The sequence below is a fragment of the Phyllostomus hastatus genome, unplaced genomic scaffold (genome assembly GCF_019186645.2).
Source record: "Phyllostomus hastatus isolate PE091 unplaced genomic scaffold, TTU_PhHast_1.1 phas_scaffold_46, whole genome shotgun sequence".
Classification (NCBI taxonomy): domain Eukaryota; kingdom Metazoa; phylum Chordata; class Mammalia; order Chiroptera; family Phyllostomidae; genus Phyllostomus; species Phyllostomus hastatus.
This window is the reverse complement of record NW_025334032.1, coordinates 34,604,603-34,620,066: the sequence shown is the minus strand read 5'-3', so window position 1 is coordinate 34,620,066 and position 15,464 is coordinate 34,604,603. Positions and strand designations below refer to the sequence as shown.

The 15,464-nt window shown below is 39.4% G+C and overlaps 1 protein-coding gene across 5 annotated transcripts in view; it reads left to right on the top strand.

Annotated features, from left to right (window-relative positions):
- Positions 1 to 15,464, top strand: part of MTUS1 (microtubule associated scaffold protein 1) — a 128,915-nt gene that overhangs the window by 68,393 nt on the left and 45,058 nt on the right. The window lies entirely within an intron of this gene.

The following is a 15,464-nucleotide window of genomic DNA, read 5'->3' as shown; positions in this document are numbered from 1 at the left end:
CAAAATCTGTTCAAATACTTTCAAAGCAACCTGAATAGGTGCTTTATTTGCTGCTGAATATAATTTTAGAAATGTTTGAAGAAAAGTAAGACTATAACGCAGATTGTTGTAATACAAGTTTAAGACTCTAATTAAACATCATTTACTTCCTTTCTTGGATTTTGGTTTAGCAAAGGATGAAATGCTAATTGAAACCCAATACTCATTTTGTATGGAAATCTAAAAAAATATGCTCTGTCATATTTTGGTTCTGTGGTTTTAAGATTATGAAGTCATTCCCCATCCATGCTTTACAAAGTTAGGTTGAAGTTTGTAGTAGTAGCATCTTCAAGTGTCCAGGTTTTGAGGAAGGAGAGAATTGGAAGAAAGATGGGAAACTGACAGAAACCTGCCAGTGGGAGGGAAGGCCCTGTGTTGATCTGCCCCTGATACTGCAAATGTCATCTGGGCGCGGGAAGAGCGAACAGATGGCTCATTGTAGGGAGACTTGACGTGGATCCAGAAAGAAAAACAGCATGCTTCTGGAGGGTGCGAATGTGATGACCATAAAGGCACTTACTGTAGGGGTTGGGATAGTTTAGCCTAGTCAAAAGCTTCTAGCTGTTTCAAATTTATAACATCAGTAAACAAGGTAGACATCTCACTCTTTTCTAGAAATGTGAGATGAAGAAAGAGATTGATGTTGGTAATAAAGAAATGTGTGACTGCAAGTATTGACTATCAGAATAAAAATTGCGTGTTTAGAATTGGGTATCAAAGATTACTCAAAAACAGTAAAAAAATCCCATCTGGGTTGGTAGAAGGGTGGAAATTAGGTTTGGAAACCAGGTGGCGAATGAATGAACCTCCGTATTTTCCCTCTGGCTCAGCGAGTGTATGGTGATAAGTGTGCCAGTGGTTTGTATGGTCAGCAAGGGGAAATGGATTAAAGGTTAACTTTTATGGGAAAAGAGAACAATAAAACTTTTCAGGTATTTTTGCTTGGATTTTTTTCCTGGACATGGAGAGAAAAGGAGAAAGTGCAGTGTTTATGCTCTTGAGTGCTGTATAACAGGTGATCTCTTAGGAAGAGCAAAACAGCACTGCCGAAATTCCTTGCAGGAGCTAAGCTTCTGGACAGTGTATTTTTCCAAAAATTAGTTAATTTCAGAGAACTAAAAGTATGAATTTAGAATAATTTTTAAAAGACCTGTACTCAGACAACTACATAACACTGAAGGAAGAAATCAAGGAAGACAAACAAATGGAAGCATTTACCGTGGTCATGGGTTAGAAGAATTAACATCATCAGAATGTCCATACTACCCAAAGCAATTTATAGATTCAATGCAATCCCTATTAAAGTGCCAGTGACATATTTCACAGATATAGGAAAAACATTTTAAAAATGTATATGGAACCATAAATGACCCCAAATAGCTGCAGCAATTTTGAGAAAGAACAAAATAGGAGAGATCACAATACCTGATATCAACCCGTATTACAAGACCACTGTGATCAAAACAGCCTGGTACTGGCATAAGAACAGACACATAGACCAATGGAACAGAATAGAGAGCCCAGAAATAAACCTAAGTCTCTATGGTCAATTAATATTTGACAAAGGGGGCAGCAGCATAAAATGGAGTAAAAATAGCCTTTTCAACAAATGGTGTTGGGAGAGCTGGACAGCTACATGCAAAAAAAAAAAGAAAGTCGATCACCACCTTACACCATACACAAAAATAAATTCAAGGTGGATAAAAGACTTAAATATAAGTTGTGACACCATAAAAGTCCTAGAGGAAAACATTGGCAGGAAAATTTCAGACTTTCCACATAGCAACATCTTCACTGATATGTCTCCTAAAGCAAGGGACATAAAGGAAAGAATAAACAAATGGGACCCCTTTAAATTAAAAACCTTCTGCATGGCCAAAGAAATGCATTAGAATGAAAAGGGAACCAACTACATGGGAAAACATTTGCCAATGATACCTCAGACAAGGTTTTGATCTCTAAAGTATATAAAGAACTCATATGATACCACTCCAAAAGACAAAAAACCCAATTAAAAATGGGAAAAAGACTTGAACAGACACTTCTCCAAGGAGGACACACAGAGGGTCCAGGGACATATGAAAAGATGCTCAGCATCACTAGCCATCAGAAAGATGCAAGTTAAAACCACAATGAGATACCACTTCACACTGGTCAGAATGGACATCAAAAACAAATCAACAAACAAGTGTTGGAGAGGACGTGGAGAAAAGGGAACCCTAGTGCACTGTTGGTGGGAATGCAGACTGGTGCAGCCACTGTGAAAAGCAGTATGGAATTTTCTCAGAAAAGTAAAACTGCAACTGCCTTTTGACCCAGGAATTACACTGCTGGGATTATATCGCAAGAACTCTGAGACACCAATCCAAAAGAACCTATGCACCCCAATGTTCATAGCAGCACAATTTACAATAGCCAAGTGCTGGAAGCAACCTAAGTGCCCATCAGTAAACAAGTGGCTCAAAAAACTGTGGTACATTTACACAATGGAATACTATGCAGCAGAGAGAAAGAAGGAGCTCCTACCCTTTGGGACAGCAAGGATGGAACTGGAGAGCATTATGCTGAGTGAAATAAGCCAGGCAGTGAGGGACAAGTACCATATGATCTCACCTTTAACTAGAACATAATCAACAAAAGAAAAAAGCAAGCAAAATATAACCAGAGACATAGAAATTAAGAACAATCTGACAGTAACCAGAGGGGAGTGAGAGGGGAAAATGAGGGGAAGGGTTTTTAGGAACTACTATAAAGGACACATGGACAAAACCAAGGGGGAGGATGGATGCAAGGGAGGGAGGTGGGTTTGGCTGGGGTGGCAGGGGAGTGGTTGGGGGGAAATGCAGACATCTATAATGAACGATAATAAAATAATTATTTTTAAAAACGATATGTAAGCCCCTCTGTTTATTGCAGTATTATTTACAATAGCCAAGGTATAGAAGCAACCCAAGGTCCATCAATAGACAAGTGGATAAAAAAAGCTGTGGTGCATATATACAATGGAATGTTACTTGGCCATAAAAATGAAATCTTGCCATTTGTGACAGCTTGGATGGACCTAGGTGATGTTATGCTATGGTAGTTATGTGATGGAGATAAACACTGTATGAATTTCACTTATATGTGAAATCTAAAGAACAAAATAAACTGACAAACAAGACAGAAACAGACTCACAGATACAGAAAATGGATGGGTAGTTGCCAGAGGGGAGGGGTTCGGGGGCTGGGTGAAAACAGTGAAGGGATTGGGAAGTACAAATTGGCAGTTACAAAATGGTCTCAGGGACATAAAGTTCAACATAGGGAATGTAGTCAATATTCAAGTAATTTTGTGGTACTGGGTGGGTACTTGAATTATTGGGGGGATCACTTTGTAAATTATATAATTATCTAATTACTGTGCTGTATACCTGAAACTAACATAAAACAATATTGAATGTCAAAAAAAAACCACGTGGAAAAAAGAGTCACATAATTTCCATTTGCCCATTCCTGGTGACTGTAACTATAATTATTTGGTTAAGGAGGTGTTTGCCAGTTTTCTTCACTGTAAAATTGTTATTTTTCCTTTGTAATTAACAACTGCCTTGTAGCATAATATTTACTATATTTAGCAATATTTGACATGTAAATATCATGTTTTTCATTAGAATTATCCATTGATGTTAGCATCCACTGACATTTCCTGGTCTGAATCAAGTATTTCTATAATAGTTACCAAATGAAGATTTTCTAATTTCATTATTTCCACTACATTTATCAGTTGGCATTTATATTTCCAATGATTTTAATGTACATGTATGAAATATTTAATCAGGAAAATTATAAATGTTTTCAAAAATTTTTAAAGGAAAATTTGATTTTTAAAAATTTAATTAGGTCATTGCTGCTGCTTCCTTTTTTTTTTTTTTTTAACTACCACTCAATAAGATTTGAAATGGTTTTCTATGTTTCATCTTTACATGCTGGTACTATCTTTCAGACCTTTCCTCTTAATGTTTTTGACATTTATGAGGTTTCAAAATGTGCATTTTCCCCGCCCCAAATGGCGCAATAAGTGACAGTAATGGGGGTCATAGTCCCTAAGGCAGCCACAAAGTCCACTTACCCAGAGCACAGCAGAGGGACACCATTTCACAGGACGGAGTGTGGCCCCAACACACATCCAGCAAAAATATGGTGTGAAAATGCACCCTAATTTTCAGAGTGCGTGTGAACTAACCTTGGTCTTTCTTTTCCCTCTGCTTTCTTCCCTGCCCCAAGACAAATACAGGCCTTAAGGATGCCATAGCAGATTTTTTTTCTCTTTTAATCCAGCGGGAAGCCATAAATGTGAAGAGGAAATGCACAGTTTAGGAAGAGCCCAAATAAGCATGGTCTTGCCCCGTTGTCTTATGCTACTGAAAGCTATTTATTTATTTTTGATATCAAGGGTTTCAGTTGTTATTGGGCAAAAGAAGAAATAAAAAGCAAGGCATCTACTTAAAATTTCACCATGATAGTTTCTCCATTGTTTCAAATTTTAGTTCTGATAAAAAACCAATAAGTTACAGATGATCACTATTTTGTCTTAACGCTTTGTTCTTTATTCTGGTATCACTGTTCTTTGACAAGCTAAGATTGACCTTAGAGTTCCAGTGAAGAAAAGAGGAGCAAAATCACGAACCAGATAAAGATGCTCCTTCCCGAACTCATTGACATAGTCTACCTAAAGTACAGTATTTGCTCACTTAAGTCTTCCCTCTTATCTTTACCCTGAAATTTTCCCTTGCAGATATTGTAGGTCTACTTCAGTGGGAGCCCCTTTGCCTAACATAGTGGACTCAGAGTTACACCACAGCCCAAGCAAAGCTGGTTACTAGCAAAGTTTCTCCCAAAGTCTTTTCTTGAACATTTCTCTCAGTTTCTCTTAGTGCCTGGAAAGTCTTTTCTTATTTAATTCCACCACCCCTCCACCCCACCCCCAAGGATTCCTATATGAGTGAGAGAGGAAAGGTTTACAAATAACATAAAAGATGGTTTTTATTATTCAGGCAGGACTCCCTTTCATGCTTTAGCTTTGGGGCTTGGGCACCTTTGTTGCAGAGCAGAGGTGGCAGTGCCAGCCAGCAACTTGCTGGAGCAGAGGTGGGTCAGACACAGAGCTCATCCTTGAGGCCACCAGGGAGCGTGCATCTGAGTGTTCTCCCGCTGCACTCCGCCAAGTCCTCACGGGGGTGGTGCCCCTGCTCACAGCGCCTGGGTATGCTTGTTGCATTGCATGGTGGCCACATGAGTTATCTCACAGACTCCATCTGGTATGAAAGCTGAACTGAACAATACGCATAAACTGTAGGAGTCTTTTTGAAATCGTTGATGTGTGTTACTATCTTTCCAGAAGGGTGTTAGTCTCCCACCACCGCGTGTGGCTGTTGTTCTGCACCGTGTGTGTGTGTGTGTGTGTGTGTGTGTGTGTGTGTGTGTGTGTGTCTCTGCAAAGGATCTTGTGGTAACTCAAGGTTTGTCAACACTTTTGCCTTTCTACTGGACTGAAGAGAAAACAAGCAGAAATAATGGAAAAAGACTTTTTAGCATGCCAGCAGGTTCTTGTCTGTCCAGGATCTCAAATACATTTTTGAAGCGTCAAATGCCCCCTTGCTGGGATGGCATGGATCTGTGGTTTATATTGATGATAGACCCCATAATCTAGACATATACCAATAACTGAAAAGAGATGTCCAACTTGGATGCTGAGATGACTTTCAGAGAATTAGGACTGCGTGATTCCACCAACAACTTGACAGAACAGGAAATCCAGCCATTGAAGGTGTTGGCTTGTGTCACAGAGGTGTACCCGAGTGGGAATCACTGTCTTCCATTTGTAACGGCCACAGAGTTTCAGAGATTATCATCTGCTGTGCCTGTCTTCATCTGAATTAAATATGAAACTTGAAAAGGCTGTCTTTATGTCTCAAGTCGATGATCGTGTAAGCTATTAAAAGGGATATTTCTTTTAATAGGCGTAGTAAATAATAATCCCTAATATATGTCTCATTTTTACTGTAGAGAAAAACCATTAGCACAGGCATTTTCCCTTGTCACATTGCTGGACTGATGTTATGACTTATTTCCAAAGAATATCATTGACCCTTGAACAGGTAAGGTTAAGAGAATGGAAAACTCCCTTCTTGTGAAGTGAGGAAAGATGGTATGACGTATGGTGTGGTTTTGTCTGGCCAAGCATTTAACCTTGGAGTAGAGCTGGGGTGTATGACAGAGTGAAGAATGCCTGTCTGCAGTTAGTAATCAGTGTTCTAATAATGGCAGTGGAAAAACCGATGTATTTTGAAGGCTCAACTTTGTAATTTAATCTAGACTGCAGTATGAACATGTATCTTTCCAAAATCAAAAACTGGACTTTTCCAGGTTTTCTGCTTGGTTATTTATTACCATTACTTAAGACTAACCTTGTGTATGACGAGCCAGCGGAGGAGAAGTCACAGTGTGTTGGCTTTGGAGGGGCAGCTTTGATGCTGAGAAGTGGTGTCCAAACAGCCAGTGACTGTGGGTGGAGCACATAACCTCTTTAACTGTCATTATCTATTTGGTAGAATTGAAATGACTGATCACTAAGGTTTTTCCCTGCTGTATTATTCCATGTCTACAAAGCACCTTGACTTTCTTCATATTTTGCTTGCAAATGGTCATCTTTCAGACGATAGAGGAGATATTGCCTCCGTATACAGACGTCTTCCTCTGAATGTTAAAGTCTAAATAATTGTCCTATGGCTTTGAGATAGGTTTTTTTTTTTAATTTAAAGCAACAAAAAGTGGTTGAAGATTACCATAGTCATTTATTTTTAATAATAGCAGTTTGCTAAATTCTAAAAAGTTCAGCACGTAGTGCTTTCAAAATCACCCTTAATTTCAATTTAAATAAAATTCAAATAACTTTATATCCTGTTTTGTCACTTACGCCATCACTTTAATGACTTGCATGTAGCATGCACAGCCTCTTTTAACTACTCGAATATTCGGGGCCCTTCTGCACTATATTTAAAAATGATTCTCTGATGAACATCTTTATAATGATCGCTTTTCAAGTTTGGGGAAGTTTCTTCTGATGGAATCTTGAAAGTAATGCAAGTAAATCAAAACAAACATATTTGTAGTCACTTCCCTCGGGCAACCAAATTGGTCTCTAAATGCATCATGCCCACATACTCTGTGACCGACGCCATAATGCTGCCATCTTCAGAGTCTGGTCCACATTGGGTATTATTTTTTAAATTGTTTGTAATCATTGAACATTTTTATAGCATTGTTTTAGTTTAACCTTAAATCAGTTATTTCAAAGACAATTCTATTGTCTCATACGACAATGAAGAGAAGCAGAAAGAGAATGGTCTTTAGTGGCCTTGGCCTTGCCGCATTCTACTTTTGTCCTGACCTTGGGCTAGTCGCTAAGCCTCTGCCAGTCTCAAATTTCTCACTCAGGAATACAGGAATATTTGTGGACTAATTCCCCACGGAGGAAGTGACTCTGCCCTCATAGAATTGCTCGCACATGCGAGCTGCTTCTGCTGTTAGGGATGGTAATAATGGTAATTCTCTCCATTGTTCTCATGATTTTAGAACTTTCAGAGTTATTTTTGAAGAAGTTGGATTATTTCAAATCCTGAAAGCAAGCAGGAGAAACCACTGAAAAGTCAAGAACCATCCTCATGGGGTCTAGCTGTTGTAATTTATTTAAAGATTATGATGTTATAAGATTCTAGCCAACAGGGACTCTAAATAAAACTTGGTCGACTGTTTGTAAGGAAAGATGCCACACACGCCACATACTATTATTACCTTGGTTCTGCCACACATTAAAGCCGTTTGGGAAACCGAAGCCCCAGAGTGGTGTGTATCCAGCCCCCTGATTATTTTACACAAGATCATCAGTCTCAGGTGCCATGGTGTCTGCTCCGGAAAGTGGAAAATGCACTGCTCCTTCCAGATCCATTTACTAAATACAGCGCAGGAGGCCGGGGTTGCTCTCCGTGTCCCTCTTCCCAAGAGCTGGGAAATGGATGCGAGTTGCAGACCCGCTCTGGCGAGGTCAGACTGGGGTGGCCTGGGCGTCCGCCGGTGGGGGCACCGACCTTGCAGTGTCGGCGCAGGGTCATAGCTCCCCTCTCATGGTTCAAAGGCTGATGCTGTTCTAATATGTAATAAATGTAGTGTTTTAAATCAGAGAAACGTATGGATTATTTAGTGAGTTCTTGTTGGAACAAAGGCTGTCATTTTGGCAGGCGCTAGGTGCCTACTTCACAAACTACATATGAATACAGGGTGGGGGAAAGGAGGCTAACAGTTCTTCATGTGGAAAACAATGTAGTCATTAATAAATAATAATACATGTATAAACTGTGTTTTGCGTATCAAAACTGTAAGCCACCTTTTGCCCCATCCTGTATATTCCAGATTGAAGTTTCACACAAAAATGAGAAGGATAAGAGCGCTAAGAATATAGACTTGGGTAGAAAAGGCCTTTCCAGGAACAACGGTATAAAAGAAAAGATGAATAAAGAGGAAAAGATTTTAGACTTCTGCATCAAAGACATGATAAACATGGCGATGGATGTTAACTGGAGCCAGACTGATTGTGGCGATCGCTTCATAACACGTGCAAATATTGGATCGTTATGTCGTACACTTGAAACTGACATACATATGTCAATTATATCTCAACTAAAAAATTACACACTGTTAACAAGCAAACAACCAAATGGGACGACCTGTGCAACTGGTGCGCATTGAAAGACTTCCTCAAATTGGCAAGAAATAGATGATGCCACAACAGGAAAAGGAATGGACAGACACCAAAGAAGAAATATGGAAGAATAAGAAACATGAAAAAAGTGTACAAAACGCTAACTAAAATAATGTGCTACCAGTTCTTGTCTACTTTTAGTGAATGAATGTGGGGCGGGCACCTCACACACGCTGCTACATGCAGTAAAAATTACAACAGCCTTTCTGAGGCTCTTTGGGGAGGGGCCACAAAAGCTTTCTACCCAGGAATTTCCATTGATCAGAATTGATTCTAGGAAAATAATTGACTGACTTACTGCTTTTCAAAATTAGTTAGAAGGGGTGAAAATTGGAAACAACCAGACTGATATAAACCACACATGTTTACATTATGCTCATTGACATTTTAATAAAATTTTTGAAGCCATTAAATAATATACAGGATGATTTAATGCCATGAAAGATAAATGAAATTTTTAGTTTAGTAAGTTTGTTAAGCTTATATTAAGTTTAGAAACTGGTTACAGAGCACTGTGCTGTACATGTAATTTAACTTCTATTTTAAAAATTCTACAATGAACTTGTGTTGTTTTAAAAACATATATTGTACATGGATAAAACATTATTGCTTTTATTTTTGGAGACCAAAGAAGTAAAAGACTGTATCACCGATCTTGGAGAACTTACAGTTTTATGAATATATAGGGGCTGAAATTTTTCTCATTGTTTTATGAGAATTTTTTTATCATTATTTATAATATCCCTTATAGGTATTCTTCCTCCTGCTAAGGAATAGGACATTATGGGAGGGAAAAAAACTGGACCCTGAGTTGAACTTTCTACAGTTGGAATAGAGATTAGAACATAAAATCATAAAGATTATGAGGCATAAAAATTAAGGAAATGTGACTATCAGTGTTCGCTAGGGGGAAGGGAGGAGATAAATGTGAAGATCGATATTTCGTGTTGGAGTTCTAGGGAAGATGTGCTGGACAGAGAGGCTTGAATCTCTGGTTTAAATACTGATTTCTCCAGACTCTTCATGGCCATTAACAACAAACACATCAGATCATGTTTGTGTGCAATTCCTAGCATCTCAGCAGCCCTGCACAGCACATGCAGAATCGCGTCTAGAATCATAACATCATTGCTTTCTACAGCCGAGTCCCTGATGAAACACACACACACACACACACACACACACACACACACACACACACACACACACTCTGTACTCGGACTGCAGTGGGGTCTGTGATTCTCGTTTGAATATGCTGTGATATCATGGCACATTGACCTCCCAATACTTACATCATCCCTACCACTTCTTCTGTTTTTTTTAAGCCTTCCTAAAGACTTATACAATGTTTTCATTGTTTTTCCTTATTTGTGTCATTAATAGAAGCTCAGCTTATTTCATAGGCTGCCACTTAAGCTTTTTTAAAAGTTTATTTTTCTGCCTCTCGTGTTTGTTAAAGGTAATGGGGACGTACAGAGACATACAGCAAAGGAGTTAAAAATCATGCTCACCCCAACTTCCAGAGCACTGTTGACATGTTGGCAGGCTTGCTTCAATATTCTTTATTCTTTTTGTTTAAAGTCAGGGTCCTACTACACGTACAATTTTAAATTGTGGTTTAGTTTTTCCTCTTGACATCCTAAGACAAGCTTCGCTGAACTTCATAAACCTCATCTTATTCCCAGTTCTTATAGCTGCAATTGTATTATTGTATCTTAGATACCCAAAGGTCCTTAGATTTTTCCTTACTACCCTTGGTGATCCTTACTATGTTCTCTTAAATCAGATTAAGACTTTGTATACTAACTTTCTTATCTTTAAGTACTTTTGCATTTAGTATAATTTCCAGAAACTACAGATAGGACACAAGTGATAACAGTTGATCAATAAGTAATCAAAGACTATTTTTGAGCCAATTTAAAGCTCTGTATTTCCCCAGTTCCCCAACAGATATATAGTTACAAATTGTTGTTCTCTACTGTATCTGCTTATTTTACCATTTAAATGAGTGAATATATATAGTGTTTAGGTGAGTGCCTGGCACATAGTAGATTGTCTTACATTAAGAGTTGGTTGTTACCATTAATAGATGGTCAAGGCTGCCCCTTTGCTTCACTCACTTGTGGTAAGGTGCCACCAGGGGGCAGACTATGATTGGGAAAGAATGGAAACCTAGTTTGAGCTGTTCTTAGTGTTTATCTAGTATACCTGACTTGTGTGCATGCATTTTGCTGTAAAAACAAGAACTGTTCCTTCTGACTTTTAACTCTTTCTTTTCACTGTCACTGCTTCTTTTTATAATTACTATAACATTGTTTACTCTTTTCCCTGTGCTGTACTTTACATCCCCATGACTGTTCTGTGACTACTGATTTGTACTTCTTAATCCCTCCACATTTTTCACCCATCCTCCCCGACACCCCATCCATCTGGCAACTGTAAAGATGTTCTTCGTATCTATAAATCTGTGTGTATTCTGCTTGATTATTTTGTTTTAGATGCTATGTATAAGTAACATCTTTTAGTATTTGTTTTTCTCTGCCTGGCTTATTTCACTCAGCACAACACCCTCTAGGTCCATCCGTGTTGTTACAGATGGAAAGATTTCATTCTTTTTTGTGGCTGAGGCATATTCCATTGTGTATGTGTACCACTTCTTCTTTATCCACTTGTCTGTTGATGGACACTTAGGTTGCTTCCATATCTTGGCTATTGTAAATAATGCTGTAATGAACATACAGATGCATGTCTTTTCAATTTAGTGTTTTGGGTTTCTTCAGATGTACCCAGAAGTGGAATTCCTAGGTCCTTCTTTGTCCCTTATTATAGCTTTAGTTTTAAAGTCTGTTCTGTCTGGCATAAGTATTGCTACCCTAGCTTTTCTTTGTTGTTTGTTTCCATTTTTATGAAATGAATTTTTCCACCCCTTCAATCTGTGTGTGTCTTTAGATTGTCTTGCAAACAGAATATGGAAGGGTCTTTGTTATCCATTCAGTCACCATGTATCTTTTGATTGGAGCATTTAATCCATTTGCATTTCAAGTAATTATTTATAGGTATGTATTTATTGCCATTTTATTATTTATATTTTTGATCATTCCTTCTTCTTCTTAAAGAAAACTCGTTAACACTTCTTGTAATACTGGTTTGGTGGTGATGAACTCTAGCTTTGTCTTGTCTGAGAGGCTCTTTATCTTTCCTTTGATTCTAAATGATAGCTTTGCTGGGTAGAGTAATCTTGGTTGTACTCCTTTGCTTTTCATTACTCTGAATATTTCTTGCCAATCCATTCTGGCCTGCAAAGTTTCTGTTGAGAAATCAGGTAACAGTCTTACGGGAGTTCCTTTGTAGGTAACTAAGAGCTTTTCTATTGCTGTTTTTAAGGTTCTCTCTTTGCCTTTTACTTCTGTCATTTTTATTATGATGCTTTTTGATGTGGGCCTCTTTGTGTTCATCTTGTTTGGAACTCTCTGTGCTTTCTGGACTTCTCTTTTCCTTCACTACATTATAGAAGTTTTCCATAATTATTTTCTCAAATAGATTTTCAATTCCTTGCTCTTTATCCTCTTCTTCTGACACCCACTTGATGCAAATGTTGGTACGCTTGAAGATTTCCCAGAGGCTCCTTATTCTGATTAGAGGCTCCTTATTCTTGCTATTCTGATTAGTTGTTTTATGCTTCCTTATTTTCCAGATCACTGATGTGATTCTCAGATTCATCTATTCTTCTGTTGATTCCCTGAAAATTATTCTTCAGTTAGTGTATCCTTCATTTCTGACTGGTTATTTTTTGTGTTTTCTGTCTCTGTTTATGTGTTTCCTGTCTCTTTATTGAACTGCTCACTGAGTTTCTCTACTCTTACCCTAAGTTCATTGAGCATCCTTATAATTAGTGTTTTGAACTCTGCATCTGATAGATTGTTTGCCTCCATTTTATTTAGTTCTTTTTCTGGAGTTTTGTTCTGTTCTTTCATTTCAGACATGTTTGTGTCTTTGTTTTGGCAACTTCTTTGTATTTGTTTCTATATATTAGGTAGAGCTGCTACACCTCCCGGTTTTGGTAGAGTGACCTAATGTAGTAGGTGTCCTGTAGGACCCAGTGGCACAGCATCCCTAGTCACCCAAGCCGAGTACTCCAGCATAGGCTGTATGCACCCTCCTCCTCCTGTTGTAGTTGAGCCTTGATTGCTCTTGGCATGTCAATGGGAGGGATCTACCTCTAGGCCAGTCAGTTACAAGGACCACAGTGGAGGATCTGCTATGCAGGGGCCAACCAAACAGAGCAGGACTAGCTTCAGCAGGGCTCTGGTGCTCGCTGAGTCCATCCCTTGAGGGTATTACTTGTGGAGGTAGTTGGGTGGTGCTCTAGCATGGTTTAAAGCTGTCCATCAGGTGTGCTGGCTCTGGTCCCAGAAGCTACAGGCTAAGGTCAGCTAGCATGAGCTACAGAATGATCTGCAGAAGGAATTGAACATGTCTGGGAGAGGCCAAACTGCAAACAGAGGCCAGCCACTGCTAGTGTCAGCCCTGGGGCCACTTAGCAAGAGGTAGGGGTCATGCCAAAGCCGGTTTCTGCTTGTTTGTGAGATTTTAGGAAAGTCCATTGTATGAGCCAAGACAGGATGTTTTTATATGGAAAAGTCACTGAAAATAGCTTTAGTGAGCCTGCAAGTTGGGTGGGGCAGGGTCTCAGGGAATGATCAGGGCGGAGCTAACAGTGATGGTCAGGTTGTTGGAGACTCAGATATGGTGCCTGCCTGCTCTGTGGGGGTTTGGCTCAGTGGGGATTTGGCTTAGCACAGGAACAATGGCTTCTGCCTACACTTCTGTTTGGGAGAAAGCTGCCCCTCCAGCCCTCACCTTGACGCCAGACACTTCAGTTCCTCCCTGTATGTCCCTGGTGCCTTTTAAGCGGCTGCCTCAGCGCTGGAGCTCAGAGGGAGTGAGTCTGAGTAAGTTTGCGTGGGGGCCCTTTAAGAGGAACACCTGGGATTTCAGCAGCCCTCCGCCTCACGCAGCCTCTATCCCTGATGGTTTTCACAGCCAGAAGTTATGGGGACTTCTCTTCCTGGCACTGGAACCCTGAGCTGGGGAGCCTGGTGTGGGGCTGGGACCCCTCACTTCTGGTCGGGGGGCTGCTGCAGCCGTGATATCCCTTCCAATTTGTGTCCACCACACGTGGGTGTGGGACCAGCTCATTCCCTGTCTCCACCCTTCCTACCAGTCTCAGTGTGGTTTCTTCTTTATAGCCCTAGTTATAGGACTTCTGTTCAGCTAGATATCAGGCAGTTCTGAGTGATGGTGGTTCTATAGTTGGGTTGTAATTCTGGTGTGTCGTGAGAGGTGGTTCTGAGTGCTGCATTTACCTATCTGCCATCTTCACCAGAAGCCCTCTTCTCTTTATTCTTGTGATTCCTTGCTCTGCTGTTAAAAAAGGTGATTAGTAATGTTACTATTAATATATGTGGTGTGTCCTAGTGCGGTGCAAGTAAAAATTTTAATGGACAAAATGAATGGGTGACATGTTGCTAATTTCTTGATTTGAGTAGTTTAGACTAAATGATTTCCCTTTTAACCAGGGTAATTTAGAATTTACTATTACTTAACAATTCAAAACAACAATAAAAATAGATCCTGTATGGGGTGGTGTCATGTCTATTTTTGATATATTAATATTTAACTTTGAGTTACCATTCAATTTTAATGCTGATTGGCATCTTGGTTTTTACAAGTTTCTTGGGGCGGGGGGAGTTGGAGGACAGGTGGTTATAGCGTAGAGGGGGGGCAAAAATAGGTTTACAGTTCGTGTAGAAAATAATATAATAAGTAATGCATAGAATACAAAGAATAAACTGTGTTCTGCTTACTCACAATTGTCAACCTCATTTGTTCCACCCTGTATTAATATGAAGAACCTGGTAAAAAGGTGGTTGTTTTTAGTAATAATAAATGGTGATAAAATGTAAAGGCCACACCTAAATGTAGCTTTTTTGGACTTGAGTTCCATGGGTGTTTGTGTTTTCGTTGCCATGGGTACAGTGCATTTACAAGACCCAGGACTGGGTCTCAACCAGGTGTAGCTTCCCTGCAGCTAACCCTTGACTGAGTCCTTGGGTTTGTCTCCATTGCTGATAGTCTCTGAAAAGGGTGGGGAGGGGGGTGGGGGGCGGGGGACGAAGAGGGAGAAGGAACTATTCAGAATTTCCTTTCCTGCCTGTTGACTCCCCTGTCACCCCCAAAGTGCTCCGTAGAATTTCTAAAACAGCGAGTGTGCATTCTGAACATTCAATAGCAGCTAATGGGATTATTCCTAGTTAACAATTACTACCTCAATTTCTGTTACTGAGTCTTATTTTTTTTTTAAGAAAATCTTGGAAACAAGCCTAGATCATTTTCTACACATTGTTTTCGTGTACTTTCTTAAAACAAATTTGAGGAGTTTGGGGTGTTCCAGGTTTAATAATGTTTGCAGTAATGTTTGCTTTACTTTTAAGTAAACATATTGCTGGTGAAATTTTCTTCCATCCATACTCATATCTTTCAACCCCTTTGTCTTTTGCCATCGCATTTTAATGGACTTTCATAAACCACTCTACTCCAATGAACGTTTAATAGGTCCCAGCAA